The sequence below is a fragment of the Marmota marmota genome, unplaced genomic scaffold, assembly GCF_001458135.2.
Source record: "Marmota marmota marmota unplaced genomic scaffold, marMar, whole genome shotgun sequence".
In the NCBI taxonomy this organism is placed as follows: Eukaryota; Metazoa; Chordata; class Mammalia; order Rodentia; family Sciuridae; genus Marmota; species Marmota marmota.
The window spans coordinates 12,778,401-12,797,023 of NW_026000242.1; the positions used below are offsets into that span (position 1 = coordinate 12,778,401).

At 43.2% G+C, this 18,623-nt stretch overlaps 1 protein-coding gene across 3 annotated transcripts in view; it reads left to right on the top strand.

Moving 5' to 3' along the window:
- Pou2af1 (POU class 2 homeobox associating factor 1) overlaps nucleotides 1-18,623 on the top strand; it is an 82,281-nt gene that overhangs the window by 48,433 nt on the left and 15,225 nt on the right. Inside the window, exon 1 of one of the 3 annotated variants that reach the window (XR_007344542.1) lies at nucleotides 6,922-7,044. The exons of 1 other annotated variant lie outside the window; for it this stretch is intronic. The gene's annotated coding sequence lies outside the window, so the exon portion shown is untranslated. Of the gene's footprint in view, nucleotides 1-6,921; nucleotides 7,045-12,900; nucleotides 13,208-18,623 lie in introns of those variants that run through there. One more of the 3 variants, XR_007344540.1, reaches the window with a different exon arrangement.

Sequence of the window (18,623 nt, forward strand, 5' to 3'; positions counted from 1 at the left end):
TACTCTGGGCATAGGGGTAAATACTTTCTCTATTACCTCACTTGATTCCTCACTATATCTTCTGAGGTGTTATTATCAACTTCATAATATGGATGGGGCTAAAGAGACATAGAGACGCTAAGTAACTTATTAAGGTCACACAGCTATTGAGTGGTCAAGCTGAGATAAAGCCAAGATTGGTCTCAGTCCACACTGCATCCTTGACCACTGCGTGCTACCATTTCACCAATGTAAACTTTAATTTAGTTTCATCATGATCACAAATGTAACGCATGAACACATCATTATTCATTTGAAAAAAATTAAAAGTACTCAGGTAAGACTGGAATTCTTTCTGACCATCATTCCCTATTTCCTATCACTTTCCTCACTCAAAGGATAATTTTTATCATTGTGGTTTACGTAATTTCAGACCTTTTCCTACACATTCACACGCATGTTTGTATGTGTAGAAAACACCGGCCTCTCTGGCTGTTCTTTAATACCTGGAATTATACTTGTAAACACCATGCTGAAACTTTTGACATTTCACAATATGTCTTGACCCTCTTTTCATGTAAGCATAAGCAAGTTCCTTTATACCTTTATACCACTGCTCCAAATTTCATATTAAGAGATGCTATAGTTCTCTGTTTTCTGGTTTTTGTTTCTGAGCATGTCCCAGTTGGTGAACATTGAAGCTGTAATCAAATGTCCACCATCATTATGCTTCAGTAAAGATCCTTGAGATGTAGCTTTTTGTGCAATTCTGTGAGTATTTTTCTAGGACAGCGGAAGTGGAATTGCTGTGTGTTTGAGTATGCAAATTTACAATTTTCATAGACACTGACAAATGACCCTCCACAGTGGCTGCACCAACGGATATCTTTTTAAGGATTTTTACGTTCACATTGAGGGGAAAAGTGCTGTGTCTCCACAGAGGGCAGACAGCATAATACAGAGTGAGCTTAAACTGTGGAATGACCTGTGTGTGGGTGGGAGGCTGCAAGAAGTTCGAGCAGTGGTGTCACATTCTTCCAGCTGGGCAGGTAACACCCTCTCTGATCTTCAGTTCTCACCTGCTAATTGGAGGCCATAATCTCACTAATCAGAGGTCTGTTATGAAAATTGAGATGCTCATAGCATATGACCATATACACACAAAGCACTGGACAACAGCTATCCCTGTCCCAAATGAGGACAGGGAAGGCTCAGGATGTTTTCCTGAAAATCTTTAAGGATAGCAAGCCCACAGCTGGGCTGGACCCAGGTGCCATCTCCTTTAGGGAGGACTGAATAACAGAGAATTGATATCCAGCCCATTTCAGAGCAGAGCTGTAAGGCACAAGCCTTGTCCTTGACCTTGACCATGACCTTGAGTTCTGTCTGGCATAGCCTAGGAAAAGTAGAATATCATACAGCATGGGCATTCGTTACCTTCTCATGAAAATAGTAAACTCACAAGAAATGCCTCTCATGTTTTTGATGGTGAAATACCCTAACTTTTTAACCCTAACTTCTTTGATATTTTGTATGACAGATATGTAGGGTTTTTAGGCCATTAAGGCAATGCAAACAAAGGAGGAATGATTTCATTTGGTGGCTTTTATTTTCCTACTAGCAGCACAACAATGTAATCTGGGCTCTGACTTTCACTTAGTATGAGAAACCATGAAAAAATTGTGAAATCTTGCTAAAACTCAGAACTTTGTAAAAGTTAGATGATAACAATGTCTATTAGCAAAGCTAGTGCTTATAGGGCACTTAAAATATACCAGGCTTTATGCTAATTAATCATTTTGTGTATTTTTTATTATTATCTAATTGACTGGTCACAATAAGAAGTCAATGGTGGTCCCTGGAAGCACATCAGCATGGCCTTGGGAAAGTGACCTAGTGTCCTTGTGGCTCAGGATGTTTTTTTGGCAAAGTTAATGGACAGACATACGAGACTCCAGAAATAGCCCGTGGGCTGTGGGCATGAGAGGGCCTCTCCCTGACTGATTCTGAAGCAAGGGATAGTGGATTATACCTGTGTGTGTAGATGCCCCCAAGCAGGACCTATTTGGTTGTGGCACTGAGGTTTGGGAGGCCCCTGTGAAGACCCAGGCAAATATAGCATGAAAACATTATCTGACTTTGCAGCAGAACGGGGCCAGCTCTCCTGAGGAGTGGTATTCTTTGGGACTGGTAGATGAGGCCATGGCAATTCTTGGCTTAAGAGTAAACAGTGAGAGCTCATCTTCCCGGCCCTTCTTCTTGGAAAACTTGGGGGGTGGGGCAGGCAGGTCCACAGTTTATTACATTTGCATGGTACGTTAGGACTAAAGCTCACAGCTCACAGCTCTTGACTCTTTTTGAGTTTCTTAAAACCACAGTATACCCCTCTTCATCCTGCCTGATACACATCTCCATTGTGCCAAAGGAATTCCCAAGGCCTGGTCCCTCTTCCTTTGCTTTCTAACTCCTCTGAAGCCCATGGCAGAGGGAAAGCACATTAGCACCTTTGCATTCATTAGATATGTTTTTTTTTTTTTTTTGACCAAGTGTTTGCCAGATGGGAATTCTGAGAAAGACAGAGAGAGGGCACAAGAGAGGTAAGTTTTAATGGTAGAGAACTTGGAGATCCTGCCCCAGGAAGGCAGACCTAAGCATGGTGCCAGAGAGAGAAAGGAAAGAAAGGGCAGGAGGACAGGGAGAGGGAAAGAAAGGGCTTCTGAAGGTCATCTTCATGCTGTGTCTATGCCAATCTCAGTGACTCAGTTGTCTCCCCTCCACATCTGGGACCATGGACTTAGTTCTCTCTTTCCAGATGTGAAAAGTCACCCAGTGCTCAGTGGCAGCCTGAAAGTCCACTGGGAACATTGCCTTCGTGGGCTTTTGTTTCTTGAGAGGGTGGAACATGGCAGAGCTGGTCAGCAAGCAGGTGGATCTTTCTAGGCACAGAGGCTGTTTATCTGCAGGAACCTGCAGACCCCAGGGCTTCTTCCATAATCATGCCCAGCAGCACCTGACCACTCAACCCTTTTAAAGAAAAGCCATGTCTTCTGTGCTTTGCTTGAGCCTGAGCTCCCTCTATAAGGTCAATGTGGATAATGTTCTAGCCTAGGATATGATTGACAGCACAGGCTGGGCCCCCTAGGACTAAGGGGAAGACATTGAGTAACTTTAGGCACGTCTCTCTGGTGCTGAGCTTCACTTTCCTCATCTGTGGACAGGACAAGGGACTTGCTGGCCCTTACTGTGGGATGGAGGGTCTCTATTCAGCAGGTGAGATTGAAGAGAACTGAGAAGCTTTGATAAAGGAGGATTGGCACTTCCTTTGTGAAATCTAAAAATATTCTTTTTATGAAGCTGAGTTCCTAAGAAGTTCTAGCACAAAGCTAGTGAGCCTGAAGATCTCAAGGAGTAAGAGGAACTTCTGAGATTTCAGGTCTCTTTTGTTCCAGGGGCTCTGTTTTCAGGGTGACCAGCTGTCCTGGTTTGGCAGGGATGATGTGGGACTTTGAGTGCTACAGGGACAATCTTGGGAAATCAGGGAAAGCTAGTCGTCCCAACTATTCCCCAAACCCTCTGTCCTGAGACTGAGGGCAAAATACCCTGTCCCTTAGTCTTGGGATAAATCAAAACCCAGATGTCCTTGGTCTGACCCCATTACAGTCCAGCACCAGGGCGGGGCATCTTGCTTCCTTATTCACGGGCTTGTTGTCATTCTCTCATCTATGCCTCAGCAACCCTATCCCCCTCAGTCTACCATACAGACTGTCCTTGATTTCAACTGTTGGGCAGGTGGTTTGACTAACTATTCACATCTGTACGGTAAAGCCATTGCACTATAATTAAGAGCCATTAGTGTGCCAAGAATTTTATGGATCTCAACTTTTTCTTTCTTTCTTTCCCTCCCTCCCCCTCCCCTCCCCTCCCCTCCCCTTCTTTACTNTTTCTTTCTTTCTTTCTTTCTTTCTTTCTTTCTTTCTTTCTTTCTTTCTTTCTTTCTTTCTTTCTTTCTTTCTTTCTTTCTTTCTTTCTTTCTTTCTTTCTTTCCCCAGGCCCTTGTGCACGTGAGGCAAGCACTCTACCAATTGAGCTATATCCCCAGCCTCAACTCATTATTTCTTACAGAACCCCATGATGTAGGTATTGCTATTATCTGTATTAGTCAAAGTTCTTCAGGAGCTGCTGTGTATGGAAACTGAGGCATAGAGAGGCTCAAGGACACACAGCAGTAAAAAGAGGGGCCAAAATTTGAACCCAGGCAGTCTTTGCTTCATAGCCTGTGCCTCTATTTACTCTAGTATATGGCCTTATTATCAGATCTATTATCTTGCTTAGTTTTTGGAAAAGATAAAAAGAAGTTATGTGCACAGTTACTGACAAAGAGGAGATGCTCCATGCTTGTTTATTCTCTTCTTCCTTCTCTCTTCTTTTATTAAAATTGAGGCATGTGGCCACAGAGTTCTGTTTATGATTATAATTCAATTCAGATTCCACAGCAGCATTGAGGAATTGAATTTTAGTTGGGGGAGCATGCACTGTAATGTGTGTGTGATGGGGAATGGCTGGTGCTGCAGATGTGAGGAAGAGCTGGGCTGACCACCTGCATTTGTCTGTGTTATCTCCAGACAAGACTGGGGCCAAGTTCTAAATAGGAGCTGAAGAGAGAATAAGGCTCAGAGCTGACCTATAAAACCCAGATTTCTAGAGTCAGCAGAGAACTTGGGGCAGGTGGCTTTAGGGACCTTTGCCCTGGGCTGTGGCCTTAGCATGCACCCAGTCCTGTCTTCACCATCAGATACCAAGAACCATCACAAGGACACAGAACCAGTCAGACAATGATACCCAAGGTCACCTCACCTGACCCCTTCCCCAGTTATGATTCCCTCTGACCTCAGACTCAAGACAAAGTACCTGAGCTATCAGGCTATGGTATATGCAACAGTGCCTCTGCTCCTGGCTGCACATGGCTTGAGCTGACCTCTGATGGCTTTTGGGTGAGGCAGAGCAGCCAAGTGTAATGAAATGAAATCTGAGGTCAGCAGGTCTAAATTTACCAGCTGTTTGTCTAGTCAAGCCATGTTATTTCTCTAAGCCCCAGTTTCTACATGTATAAAATAGAGATAATAATACTGAACCCTGAGCTTGTGGGGGTTCAGTTAAAGGTGCTTAGCTTAGAATAGGAGCTCTTTTTTTTTTCTTTTTCTCCTTGAAATCCCTCCTTGTGCTGAGTGTGGTGGCTCATGCCTGTAATTTCAGCAGCTTGGGGGGCTGAGGCAGGAGGACCACAAGTTCAAAGTCAGCCTCAGCAACTTATCAAGTTATCTCAAAATAAACAATAAAATAATGGTCTGGAGATGTGGCTCAGTGGGTAAGGACTGCTGGGTTCAACCCCTGGTACTGGAAAAAAAAAACACAAAGAAGCCCATCCTTGTCTGATTAAGATGGTGGTCTGAGGCTGCATTCTCTGACCATCTGCTCTGTCTTCCTTAAGTTTAGAAGCATCAGGAAGGACTCAAAATATCCTGGGGCCAGCCCCATTCTTGGAATCAGGACTGAGAAGCCTGACAGAGCCAGGCCAGGTTCTCCTTCCAGCAGACTGAGCTGAGACCCAGGCTGCAGCCAGAGCCTCTGCAGGGAAAGCACCCAGAACCACTGAGGTGGATTCTTGTAAATTTCAGTTGTATCTCCTGGGAACGAGTCCTGGCTTGCTTTGATTGATTTTTTTTTTTTTTGGCTTTCAAGTTATAGCACATGGATTTCTGAATTTCAAAGCCCTCTAGTAAATATGCAAATAGTTTTAATTTGAGGTGTAACAGACAGGTGGAATTAACACTCTGAAGCCAGCACTTGCCATACAGCTGATAACTCAAAAGCAAGGTTCTTTTTTCCTATCGACATTGTGTGGACTACTTCCATCTGGTGGTCCTTTTAGGCTGTTGAAGATGCATTAAATCTAAGAAGAAGAAACTTTATTTTTCTGCTTTTGACTCTGTTTCCTGTACTCGTGTTTAGCAGGAATGAGCTGGGGATGGAGTGAGAGCTGGGTCAGTCCTAGACCAGACAGGAAGATGGTATTGACTGTGGGCCTCCCCCAGGGCTTGTTTTGGTGCTTCCTGTCTGTGTTTCTTTTTCTCTTTAGCTGCTCATGGGCTTTTGGTGGAACCCTGATCGAGTAACTGGGATTAAGTAATGGTGAAAAGCTTAAGTTCAGAGTTGGACAGATGAGGATTCAAATCCTGACCTTTTTCACTTCCCATCCTTGTGACTATGGGGACTTCAATTAATTATCCTAAGCTTTGGTTCCTGAATAAAAAAAAAAAGTACCTGCTTCATGTTGCCAGAATGAAAAATATAATTATGGAAATCGCACAGTACAGCACATCACACTTCAGCCTCTCCTACAGACAGGTTAGTAGTGGTATCAATACACTTAGGATCTCCAACCTGCCAGCAATAGATGGGTCTCATTATGGGTGGTCTGTTGTGACACAAAAGAAATACCCACCTTGGTTCTTGGCTCTAAGGAGCTCTGGGAGAGACAAGACTGAATAGAAAGTGAATGTTAAAGGGATGACAGCTAAATGTTTAATAAAGTGCTAAGTTGAACAGACAGGTGATCAGAATGATTGAAATGCAGGGAAGAGAGAACACTATGAGAAGTGAGGTGGTCCCTCCATTGGCTGAGCATTGGCTATGTGCCAGGCTTCCAGGACTGGCCCTTACCATTACCCTGGGAGGTGGATATTTTCCCCACATTTTATTCACAAAAGGGCACGAAGGCCCAGAGGAATGAAATGCGTCATCCAAGGTCATATGGCTAGATGTGGCTAGAGTTTGCTCTTGAGCTTGTGTGATGGAGGGGAGGCCTGAGTGACCTTTAAAGAAATGTAGGCAGAGGTGAAAGGGGAGCTCTGTTCCTGGGTTTGCTGGTGTATGGTGCTGGGGAGCTGTGCTCCCCAAGAAGTCATTAGGAGTTCTACTCAGAGCAAGAGAAAGCCCCCAGGGGCAGACTTCTGGGCTTGTCATGCCTGACAGGCTGTGGACATCAATACCAGCCGGTCTTAACAGGTGAGGACCACATAGAGCTCTGTGTAGCCACAGTCCAGCAATGAAACCTGATAAGTGCCCTGGCCCCACAAGGTGCCAGGCATTTGCCTTCTTATCGGGCTGGGCACATTCCATGGCCAAGTGGCTACCTGGGTTACTTGACAGGGTAGATCTGCATCGGTCTGTGTGTATATTTGCATTGCTGCATATCCGACGAGTTTTGCATTTTTTGAGAGTCTGGCTGGCCTGGCTACAAGGGGGGCTGGCATGGTGCTCTGCTCTCCAGGACTGGAGACCTGAGTTTGAATACTGCCTCACTTTTCCTAGGTGTATAGCTTTGGGCAGGCAATCTCAGCTCTCTAGGCCTCAGTTTCCTTTACTGTGAAATGGGAATGGTAAAGAAAACCCTACTCTTAGTTTAATTTTGAATATTTAATATTATAAAGAGCCTGACTTACCTTGGTATATACTGCATAAAAGTAATTACTATTTTGGATGACTTTGGCTGTTTCTGGAATATTAAGAGTTCTGAGCTCTACTACAGGGCAGTGTGGGGTGAGTAGACAGGGGTGAGTACAAGAGTTGATGGGAAGCTGCCATGGTAATGTCTCGTTTGCACTTGGACGAACCCCAGCTTCAGATTCTGGACCTCAACAGGGAATTTGAGCTGAGTGGGAGCTTTGGGGAATCCCATACTTTACCTAATTGCTTGAAAAGGCTTATATGAGTGTGATAAAACTTTGCCCCTCTGCTGGGCTAAAGCTGGCTGAAAGAGAAGATGACCCAAATGTACCACCCAGCTGGGAACCATGTGTCGGAGGTGAGGCTGAGGCAGTCGTGGGCATGTTTCTCACCTATCTTATCCAGCCAAGTGGAAAGAGAATACAAAAATGTGTCATCTGGGTTTACACTGCTGCCTGCCACCAGTATGAACTTGGGCCAGCTCCTTTACTTCCCTCTGCCTCCTCCTTCCTGTTAGAAGGGCTACATTTCTTTACCCTTTCTTTTACTGGGCATTTATAAGAGCCCTATGAGGTTGGCATTATTATGTTTATTATGATTAGCAAACACACTTGGATTGCTTAAGTACTTGGCCAAAATCACTGTCTAAAAGTCCCAGGACAAGGTGTGGCACCAGCATCATGTCCCACCTGCTGAAGGTCTCAGCTAGGTCTCTCTGGGCCAACTGACCAGTATGAGACCCCGAGCCCTTCCTCTGGCTCCCCAGTCACTGTGTTTTTCCAAGTTAAATTCCTGTGCTCTGGTGAAACCAATGGGATATTTGCATAGTGTATCTCCCAGAACAATCTCAGGTCCAAGCCCTACACTTTATGAGAGGTTGGCTAATTAAATGAGGCACCATTGGTCTGTGGCCATGGACCTGATGTGGCAGATAGAAATGTTTCAGGGGTTGTAAAACTTTTCTGGACAGTTATTTAAAAAAAAAAAAAAGCTCTAAAATGGACTACAAGGAGTTTCCATGGAGATATTTTCTGGAAAGACAGGAGACAGGTCTGGCTTTATGGAGAGTCACTAGAGAAGGATCAAGACAGGCCTAAGGTTTTTGATTTTGAGTAATTCAACCTGAAATCCTCTTTATCATCAAAATGCTGGCTGACCAGCCTCCAGTTCTGAAGCCCTAGTCAGGGAAACATAGTCCAAAGTTGGGGGGAAGGTTGGGGGCAGTTGTGGTTAATTCAGGGCTTTCCTGAGTTTCAGAAAGCAGAAGGACCCCTCAGTGGGAGAGGGGCTGGAAGAGACCCTATAGTTTTTATGGGTGTATTCTTAGCAGCATTTCTTCACTTAGCCTTGAACTTATTAGTAAGAGCAGGTGAGCATTGACTGGAATGAGGTGTTGGGGAGGGAGAAGAGGAGCTAGGTCAGGAAGAGATTTCTGCCAGTTAGGATGCATGTGAATCTGAGACCTCAAGTTATTGGAGTTTTCCTGGCCCTAAACTTGTCCAAACTTGGAAAATCCCGTCCAAACCTGGACAGTCAAGCTATACCAACACCGCCTGCACCTAGGGAGAGAAAACTAAGGAAAGAGACAGGTCATGGTTGCAGGGTTCAGGCTCAGAGCAGATTTGATTGACAGTTTTGTAGACTTCAGACTTAGTCATGGGAGTTGGCTGACCTCTTAGCTATTGCCCCCCATCCAGGTTTCTGCCATTTCACTAGTTTCATGAGCTGTACGTGAAAGGAATAGAGAACAAAGAGTATTTCTCTAAGCTTTCCTTTAAGAAAAGGGAGTGTGTCTCAGCCTGTTTGTATTGCTATAACAGAATTCCTGAAACTGGGTCATTTGAAAAGAACAGAAATGTACTTCTCACAGTTCTGGAAGCTGAGAAATGTACAATCCAGTGTCTGTTAAGCCCAACTCTACTTCCAAGATGGCACCTAATCCTCTGTTCTCTGGAGAGAAGCAAGGATGTGTCCTCATACGGCAAAAGGTGGAAGGGCAAGAGGGTGAAGTATCAAGCCCCTTTATAAGGGACCTAATCCCATTCATCTCATGGCCTAATCATCTCTTAAAGGCCCCAATTCTTAGCTTTCACATTGGCAACACATGAAATTTGTAGGGGACACAAACCATAAACAGATTTTGTGTTTTCCAATATTATAAGCTACCAAAGTGATCAGATGTCTCTGTGTGTGTATCTCTTCTTCCTGGCTTATGTGGTGAATCATTTCTTTTCCCAGGAGTCAGATGCATGCTTTAGCACATTCATGTTTTTTTCTTTTTTAAGTAGCATTTGTGATATATTCATGGAATAGTGTCCTTACTTTTTTTTCCTTTTCTGCTTTCCTTCCCTCTTTCTTTTATTTCTCTGTTCCCTAGCCACATCTGCCTCCTTGATTTCCCCCTTTCTCTTTCCTCTCTTCCTCCCAACCTTCTCCCTTTTCTCTTTACATATATTAATTTTGTTTCTCCCGGACCCTACCCTAATTTGGCCTCATAAAAATTATTTTGGGCTCCCTGAGGCTAGGAACCATTTCCTGAGACTCAGATCTGTCAGCATGTTCAGCGACTTTCTAGAAACACTGTCAACATGTTCTCTGTGGTGTGACCTTGCTGATCTCTGACCATACTGCAGAGACCAGGTGCAGAGCACTGCCTTTCCTTGCCCAGCCCTCCTGCCATGCAGTCTTTGGTTCTTTGAGCTGGCTGCTGCCCTGATGGCCACTGCCTTCTCAGCACAGTGTTATCTACCACAGGTGCTAGGTTAAGCGTACAGACCCTTTTCGAAGGTAAGAAATGGCTATGAATACCAAGTAGGCAAGTTTCAGGGATTCCTCTTTATTTCTTTATTCCCTTGATGACATCAAGAATTTTTAGTAGCTGGCGAAACTACAAATATCTCTTGAGCCTTAAGATTCCAGCTCAATCTATCTCAAAGAAGAACAAAAACAAACAAACAAAAATGAGTTCTCCATATCATAGGGTAGTATTGCAACAAAAGTGTGCCATATTCAGTCTCTAAAGGTAAAATCTTGGATTTTTCATTTCTATAGGTTGTGACCATGATGCAGATCCATGAGAGTAGGGGACAAAAAATCTCCATGGAAGTGTTGAGTTGAAACCTTAGACTTAAACAGCTAGTGCTGATGGTGCTGTTGCTATAGACAGGCTTTGGGCTTAATGCTTCATGTGTGTTTTTACTGAGTCCTTAACAAGAGGGGCCAAGCAGATGCCATTCTCATGCCTATTTTACAAACAGGTACATTGAAGCTTAGAAAGGCTAAGCAGTTTACCTAAGCTTACGAAGGTAGGGATTCAAACCCAGGAGTGACTCTGATTCTTTTGTATTTTACTGTCTCCAGAGGAAAACCATAATTTTGAAGTTTTTGAAAGCTTTCAGGAACAAGGTCCTCAACTAAAGCAATCCAACCTAAAATAAGCTGTCCAATTAATGAGTCATTGCAAGAAGATTATGATGTTTGCCTTCACTTTATATGTTTGGGTCTAACTAGATTAGTTCTACAAAAGCATACTATTTCCTTCTGGACACCATTAGGACAAGTTGCATTGCTGTCACCAGGTGAACAAACATGTTTGTTGAGAAGTATCAGCATCAGCTGGGAGCTTGTCAGAAATGTGGGACCTGGGGTCACAGCCCAGACCTGCTGGATCAGATTCCCCACTTCAGCAAGTCTCCAGGTGATTGTTGTGCAGGTGAGCATGTGACAAGCACTCGTGGTCTGGGGAGGGGTTTTTCAGCCAAAGCAAGTTGGGTTTTACCAGGAGAAAAATAACTGAAATCAGAGAGAACTCATTCACAGCCTACTCCCTCCTTTTCTTTCTACAGGAACATCATTTTTTATTATGTAAAAAATATTTAACCACTCATGATGTAACTCCTGACAACTGATCATTTGATTGTATGCTTTTCGCATATTATCTCATTTGATGTTCACAAGCCAATGAGGTAAACACTCTTCTCACCCTCATTTTAGAGCAAAAGAAGCATGGCATGCAGAAATTAAGTAAATCGTCCAAGGTCAACATAGATAGCAAGGAAAAGCAGTTCTTTTAAAGGGTAAAGTTTACCTGAAAACAAATACCTGGGAATACTTCAAGTATTATATCCATTGAGTATTACCTGTGTTCAGGCTAAAAAATCACTTAGAGATTTTTGGATTTACCGCACTAGATGAGGTCCTTAACATCACCCAACAAAAGCATTAAGCCATCTGTGTGTACTTATTAGAAGAACAAAAATAGCAACTACTTACTAAATACTTAGAGTTGGTAACACTTGTATTTCCATTCTTTTCTATTCTTCGAATTTTGCATCTTTTCTGATCTACTGTATAGATTTCACATAGAATTATAAGCTTTTAACAACAGAGATGTGTCATAATTACCTTTCCACCTGCGTAGGGCTGGGCAGCATTTCATAGCTATTAACAGCATGTAAATGTCTGTTGAATGTGGAACAGCCTAGTAATTTCAAGCTCTTTCCAAGAATGCTCCTTATGGTGGCCTTTCTGTTCTTCTTTAGGACATTTAAAATAACAGTTTGAAGGTACCATGTGAAATTACAGTTTTCTCATAGAGATAATGATAATATCTGATCAAAATCTCTTCGTTACTGTCTCTTCTCTACCACATTTTCCTACAGAGCTTTCCAGTTAACATTTTGCTCTCAGAGTGAATGGTGCCATTCTGCTGAAGGACAACCCTGAGTGGGGGTGAAGGCTAGGTCAAAAGCATCCAGAAACTTTCCTAATGGAAAAAGGACATAGGCTAGATAATAGGTTATGGGATTAACAGGTTTAGGTTTAAATTATGTTCATCTACTGGCTTGAGCATTTGATTTAATCTCTCTGAATCTCAGTTTTCTCATCCAGAAATGGGATAATAAAACACATCCCATTGACTGGCTATGAGAACCGAGTGAAGTAATACATGGAGGTGGTCTAAGAGGGGACCTGGTACGCAGCATATGCAAAAACAACTGAGGTCCCATCTGCAGAGGTGACCTATTGAAGTCAGCAAAAGCATGACTTTTTTTTTTTCTTCCCTAAGGGTGAGGAGAGGACTAAAAGCAGTTAGATAGGGAAGCCTTTCCAAAAACAAATAGCCTTCTTCTTGGATTTCAGTGCTATTAATGATGTACTTATTCCTCCAAGATAGAATGGTGCCTTGTCTCAATGTCTTGGAAAATTTGAAAAAGTCTTAGGTTTTCTGTGTTGGGTGATGTGACCTGACTCTGAGGTGGCAACTGAAGTGACCTTGTAGTCAGTGTAAGAAAAATAACATCCCACAGGTTGCTTCCAGGATGAAACCGGTTTTGAAGGGGTTTATAAATGAGTAGGGTATTTTCCATTGATTTGTGTTCTTTGGCAATTAAATTGTAGCCCAGAGAGGTTAAGGTACTTGTCTTAACCTGGTGGTGAAACATGTAGTCAAACCCAGGTCTTTCTGGCTCTAGAATACTAAGTCTGGACTGTACTGCTTTATGTAGAAATGGAGACAGAATTTTGGAAGTTGGACACCCACACTTTCCGCTGCAAGAAGCAGAATCACAGAAACGAGCCTCTCTTTCTCCTGCAGCAGGAGTGGGAGGGAACACCATGGTTCAGGTCCGCATGGCTAACCAGAACGCAAGGCTCCACTGGTCCTCCACAGATGGCCTCCTCTGATTAATTATTGAACTCCTGCTTTCCCAGCCAACAAGAGGTGATGTGCTGGGATGGGGGTTGGTCGGGGGGCATGAAGGGCTGCTCACCAAGCAAGGGCTCTTCTCCAGCCATCTGGCAGGAGGGGAGATGAAGCCTTGGAGAGAAAGGCAGCCAAGCCCACTGTAGCTTTGACCCTTCCTTTTACCTCCTTGTGAAACGTAGAGGACAGAGGGAACGCCTCAGCCTTTTCAGTGTGGCTGCCAGTGACTGTTTATAACTCTTTGAAGAGAAATGTAAAGGAGCTGCGTAGAGATTTTCCCGCTGCCTATGTGTACTTCTGCTTAGTGAGTGAGTGGGAGGACAACCTCCTCATGAATGTCTGACTCCTCAAACTGACAGTGAGAAGCTGCCTTAGCAGTGGATGGAGCAGAGGAGAAGAGTCAGGTGGACTTACGAGCTCCAGGGTTCTGATCTGCCACACACATTTCTGGAGACCCTCAATCTTCCTGGTCCTAGACTCTAGTTTTTTTTTGTGTGTGTGTGTTTCGTTTTGTTTTTTTTGGTGCTGGGTCAACCCAGGACCTCACACATGCCAATCAGGTGCTCTGCTGAGCCAATTCCCCAGCCCCAGTTCAAGTTTAGATGGATGTCCTGGCATGAGTTTGTTTCAGGCAAAGGTGGTATGCAGAGGATGTACTAAGAAAGGTGAGGTGCTCAGGCTGAGAAGTATTTGGGCTGAAGCCATGTCACTCACACAGGGGCCATCTTCCATGTTCTCCTCTAAATGTGTTGCATTTGACTGAAGAGCAGCTCCCAGCTCCCAGTGTTGAAGAACAGGTAACTGTAGAAGAAGAAAACTTCCTACGTCTTACTCAGGTCAGGAAACACAGAAAATTAAGATTCTGAGTCCCACAGTGTGAGCAAGCTCTCCTACCTGCCTGGCTGATGGTGCAAATGGAGAACATGATAGAAGGTCATATTAACAGGTGTTACCACAAGTTCCCAGATGCCAGAAGTCTGCAACACTGAGCAAGCAAAAGGAGCTACACGGAAGTGGAGAAAGTCAAAGAATATAAGAATTTCCATTGGATGTCAGACCCCTGATCCTTTCAGGCCAGAATTCTCTGACAATAACAAACATTGGGCTGAAATGAGGGAGTTAGCTATTGTCCAGAGCTCATACTTTTTATGACTCTTTTATTTATTTACTTATTATTTTAGTCAGCTTTCTCACTGCTGCAACCAAAAGACCTGACAATTTTAGAGAAGGAAAATTTTATTTGGATCTCATGGATTTAGAGATCTCAGTCCATAGACAGCTGACTCCATTCCTTGGGACCTGAGATAAGATCATGGCAGAAGGATGTGGGGAAGAAAGCAGCTGGGAACATGGCACCAGGAGAGGCAGAGGGAGGTCCCCTCACTACAAACAAAATATAAACCCCAGTAGATTAACATACTGATTAGATTAAGGCCCTCATAACCTATTTCACCCTCTAAACATTTTTTCATTATTTCACATATGAGCTTTTGGGGGACACTTAATATTTAAACCATAACATTTATTTTTGTGGTATTAGGGATTGAACACAGGGTGCTCTATCACGGAGCTACATCCCATATCCCTTTTTATTTTGAGACAGGGTCTTGTTAAGTTGCCAAGGCTGGCCTCAAATTTGCAATCCTCCTGCCTTGCTGGGATTATAGTATGTACTACCATGCCTGGTTTATGACTCTCCAAAATGGTTTTCAATAGCCTATGAGGTTGGAAGGACTACCAAGAGTTGTTTTATGTTTATCTTGTAGGGTAACTTCAAAAATTAAGCAAATACTTCTACCTCCTGCCTTTCCCCAGAACAGCTCTTTTTTTTTTTTTTCCTGTAGCACATCATTAGCTTGTAACCACAAAGGGCAGAGGTAACTTTATGTAGAGCAAAGAATACTAGAATAGAAATGTCAGCTGTCTTCCTTGCCAAAGATGGAATTGTCCTTGGACAGGTCACTTTGCCACCCTGGATTCAATTTCCTTCCTTGTGAAAGGAGAGTTAGCTTGATTGCGTTACCAGTTCTCAACACTGGCTTCAAATTAGAATCTTCAGGAAAGTTTTTAAAAACTTTTAATTTTTGTTGCAGAGAAAAATGGTGACAACAGAATAAGATCTACAGCCTAGTTAACATATTGTACCAATGTTAATTTCCTGATTTTGATATTGTCTTATAGATATTTAGGATGACAGTCATTACTGGAAAAGTTTGTTGAAGGGCACATAAGACTCTCTGTATTGTTTGTGCAACTTCCTATAATTTAAAAATACAGAGTTAATTTTTTTCTCCCTAATGCCTGAATCCCACCTGAGAGATGGTGATCTGTTGGTCTTGGATGATAAGTTGGACATCAGTGATTGTTAAATCTCTTCTGGTCATTGTAATATGAATCCATGGTTGAGGACCACTGCAGTAGATGATCTTTAGGTCCCTTTCTAGCAATAAAATATTATCAATATAATTTATCTAAACCTCTTGCAACCACTTAGATGTTCATCATGTAGGGTGAGACAATAAGTTTATCATACACTGGGCAACAATTTTGTATTTGTCCTAAAGTTAGCTCTTCTTTGAGTGACTCCTTCAATTTCAGCCATCATTCTCCTCTAGCTGTATCAATAAGCTGCTGCTTCTTACTTGATGCCTTTCTCCATGACTGTGACCTTCACCAAGGGCCACTGCTTACCAGCTGCAGGTCACTTCCTGAGAGCCCTCCACCAAGTCCCCGAAAGAAGGTACTACCAGCTCCATATGGGTCTCAACAGGGAGGGAAGATGCTCCCTTTAGAGTCTTTGTATTCTGTTGACTTTCTCTCAAAGTTCCATGGTAAATCAGACTCTACTGAACAGTTGGAGTTAAGCAATGAGGATTAAAATGTGGGAGGGGAAAAATTAAAACATAATGTCCAATAGGACTGGGCTTACAGTCCAGGAGAAAAGCAGACCCAACTTAAACCTTTCACAGGGAGCTCACCTGGAAAATGCACCTCAATGCTTAGCCGAGCTCCCTCCCCTCAGATGAGTCCTCCTCACATGGAACTTCTTTGCACATCCACAGTGGGACTCAGTACTGGAGCCACTGCAGGGAAAGTGCTGTTTACCCTCTAACTCATCCTTCCTTAAGAGTCACACTTTCCTAGGATTTCAGTAACACAAGCAAAGCTCTTCTCAAAATCTGAGTTAATCAACCAAAAATTATGCAGTGGGAGAGGAGGGTCGTGGCTTCACCAGGATAGTCCCAGGTGAGCTGTGGTACTTTAGGTCCAATCTTGACAGGGTAAGGGGACGATATCTCCCTTTCCCTCCTTATTCTCCAGGCGACAACCAATGGAACACACACACACACACACACACACACATCCAACTTGCATATTTTCCCAAAGCCCAGCACGAACGAAACTGTTTCCTAAAGTATGATCTAGGACACATGCAAAGCTGTATTTTAGATGTGTTCATCTTCTAGCCCCTTCATCTTTCCAAAGGCCTCTTGGAGCATAAGGAATGAGGCCAATTAGAGCAGAGCCACCAGGCCCTAAATGGCCACCCTCTGTCCACATAAAATCCAGCCCTGAGTTTGAGAGAGCCTGTTGACCCAATCCTGTTCTTCAGTGGGGCATCATCTCCATACTCTTATCTGTAGGAGGAAGAGAGGCCAGGGGTGTGGGGATGGGCATTTTCCTGAGCAGCTTCACCAGTGGGTCACACAGGGGTTAGTTATGTAAGCTCTGCTGATTTGTAATGATAGTGAGTCCAGGATTATATTAATAGAATTCATAATTCCACTGGGCTTGTTCCAAATCTTTTTGAACTTTCATCTCTCTAACTAGACATTATTTTTAAAGACTTTTTAAAAAAAATCAGCTAAAAGCCTTCTCTCCTCTCTCTATCACTTTGGTCATCCTTATATATCTACACATAGCTCCCAAATGTTCACCTGCAGGCTTGGTCCAGCTGCCAAGATGTCCCATTCTGGCCACTGCTTAAGGTAACAGTTTCTAAGTGTTCACTGCATTTAGTTTTGTCTCATCTCACCTCTTGACTTCAAGAGTTGACCCTTAAGTTTCCCAGGAGTTTGATACAATCAGCCCATACCCATCCGAACTGAAATTCTGGCAGATTTATATTTTTAAAATCAACTCCTTTTTAAAACTGTGATTTGTATTTTGAAGGCATGTGATCAGTTTTACATATGGTAAGCACTTAACATTTTGTTTAATTAGTCTAATGGTTCTTATTCATTCATTTAAACTTCCAGTTGTAATTTTATTAGATGCGTCTATGGCATGAGGAACTGGCTACAGATATACATGTGAAATTTAAGGCAAAAGAGCACATTCCAAAAAGTTTATTCTTCCAAGTATAGTGCATGGGAAGTGTATTGAGGCCTTTGGAAGTTCAGACTGTAACATCAGGTAACTTGAGTTAGACAACTCTTACACTGATTTGTATGTGATGTGACCTTGGGCAACTTATTTCATCTCTCCAAACTTCAGTTTCATCTATAGAAATGAGAACAATGATAATATGTATCTTATGTGATGCGTTGAGGATTACATGAGATAATACCCCAGCACTGGCCTATTGAAAGAATTTAGTATTTGTGAGCTACGAGGATTGTGTTAATGGGTCCTTGAAGTGTGGGAAGAAAGAATGAGAAATAAGGGGCTGGGAAATGATCTCTGTTAGAGCTGCAAGATAATTAATTCAGAAGGCAGAGGATTGAAGCCAGGGAAGAAGAAAAAGAAAAAGGAGAAGGAGGAGGAGGAGAAGGGCATCCAGGAAAGGGCTATATTGGTACCAAACACTAAACATCCTTGGTTTCTCTGTTCTTTGTCCTTGGAGATAACTGCTGGAGTGGGGTAGGGTGTACTAAGGGGACTTGGTCTGTGTCAATAGGTATTTGTTGACAACAGGCCAGTTTCAAGCCATTAAGAATCTAGTTTTATTGGCATGTCAGGAAGGCAGCGGTTGTTCTATTTTCCTGGCATAGCTATTCCATGAGGCAGGCTGGGACTCGTCCTGTTTGCCTAAGTCTCAGTTAAGTCTCCAGGGAAAGGACAATCAGGTGGCATCATTTGGAAAGCATCTCTGACTCAGGATAGGAAGAAGCCCACTGAGTGACTATGGCAGTGGGTCAGCTTCTCTCCTGCCCCACATCACAGGACTCTGGCAGCTTTATGTTTGTCATCTTGATATCCTGGGGACAGACTAGCTCTTCTGGGGAAGACTGACTTAGTTGTGATAGGAACAAGGTTGTATGACAAAGCTGGGGTTTAATGATCCTATAGGCTCCTGAACAGTCTTTTGCAAGGAGTAGCTCAACCACTGGAGAGGAAGGAGCAGGCTTTGCATTCCTTCAGACCCAAGCTTGGGTGCTTACTGGCTGGGTAACTCTGGGCAGGTGACTTAAACTTTCTGAGCCTCAAACTC